The 1,622-nt window shown below is 39.1% G+C and overlaps 1 pseudogene; it reads left to right on the top strand.

The window, feature by feature from the left end:
- The first annotated feature begins 293 nt into the window (after nt 1-293).
- On the top strand, nt 294-902 carry LOC130831840 (S-phase kinase-associated protein 1-like; annotated as a pseudogene).
- The last annotated feature ends 720 nt before the right edge of the window (nt 903-1,622 follow it).

Consider the following 1,622-nt stretch of genomic DNA (forward strand, 5'->3'; position numbering starts at 1 on the left):
AGGATTTGCCAAGCTTTCTGGACATCTGTGCCACTATGCATTTGTTTGTTCTCTTCTCTTCTCTGACCTCCCTCACGCAGTTCAGTTCTTACCAGCTCAATTCTCATCCCCCCTTTGAAGTTTGCTCTGACTTTTTGATCTTCCTCCATCACCTCTTGCTCTGAACTAATTCATTTACTTAAAAACTACAAAAAAGATATTGGCCTTGTTCTCCGCCTTTCTGTTTTTCTTTTTGCAGACGCCGCCCGGCTCTCCTCAGCCTCCGGCCTGCCATCTCCTTGAGACCTAACACCATGCCTTCAGTTAAGTTGCAGAGTTCTGATGGAGAGATATTCGAAGTTGATGTTGAAATTGCAAAACAATCTGTGACTGTCAAGACCATGTTGGAAGATTGGGAATGGATGATGAAGGAGAGGATGATCCAGTCCCCTTGCCAAGTGTTAATGCAGCAATATTAAAAAAGGTCACTCAGTGGTGCACCCACCACAAGGATGATCCTCCTCCTCCTGAGGATGATGAGGACCAAGAAGAGCGAACAGATGATATCCCTGTTTGGGATCAAGAATTCCTGAAAGTTGACCAAGGAACACTTTTCAAGCTTATATTGGCTGCAAACTACTTAGACATCAAAGGTTTGCTTGATGTTACCTGCAAGACTGTTGCCAATATGATCAAGGGGAAAACTCCTGAGGAGATTCGAAAGACATTCAATATCAAAAATGATTTTACTGAAGAAGAGGAAGCCCAGGTAGGCAAAGAGAACCAGTGGTGTGAGGAGAAGTGAAATTTTGTGTCTGACACTGTAACACTGTAAGGATTGTTCCAAATACTAGTTGCACTGCTTTGTTTACAATTGTTAATATTAGGAAAACAGTCAACAAATGCAGCAGCAAATCAGTTGTATTAGCAGAATGTTGTCCTCACTGCAGGTGTACTTTCAGTACAGATTCCAAACTTAAGTCTCCATTTCTTCTAGTATGATCAAAAGTTCTTTTTTCTTTGCTCTGAATAAAATTGAACTGTGGGTTCTCTATAGAAAGTGGCATTTTCGATTTTCCCTCTTTTTGTAAAGCAATTTCTGCCTAGTTTGCAGTCCAGTTAACTTTAGTGACTTTTAAGAGTTGGCACTGTAAATAAAGCAACTTGGAAAAAATTTTCTGAAAAAAAAAAACTACAAAAAAATTCAGTATTACATACATACAGAAAAATTAAAAATCTACACCTTGATAAATTGTTGCATAGAGATATACCTGTGTAATCACCCCCCAAACCAAGATATAGAACATTTCCAATCCTGAAGGCTACCTCCTTCTCCTTCAAAGTCGTACCCACACTCTTTGACTTCTATCACCAGAGATTAGTTTTGCCTGTTTTTGAACTTGGAATCATCCAATAGATATTCATGTGTATCTGGCTTCTTTCACTTACCATTACATCTATAAGATTCATCCACGTGGTTTCATTTAGGAGCAGACCATTCTTTTTATTGCTGTATAGTATTCCATTGTAAGAATATACAACGATTTATCCATTCAATCCCCCATTCTCTCCCCCCCATTTCAGTTTTCAAAATTTTGCCTGCTGTGAACAAAGCTGCTTTAAAAAGTCTATCCATGTCTTGT

This window comes from Hippopotamus amphibius, chromosome 11 (genome assembly GCF_030028045.1).
Source record: "Hippopotamus amphibius kiboko isolate mHipAmp2 chromosome 11, mHipAmp2.hap2, whole genome shotgun sequence".
NCBI classification, from domain to species: domain Eukaryota; kingdom Metazoa; phylum Chordata; class Mammalia; order Artiodactyla; family Hippopotamidae; genus Hippopotamus; species Hippopotamus amphibius.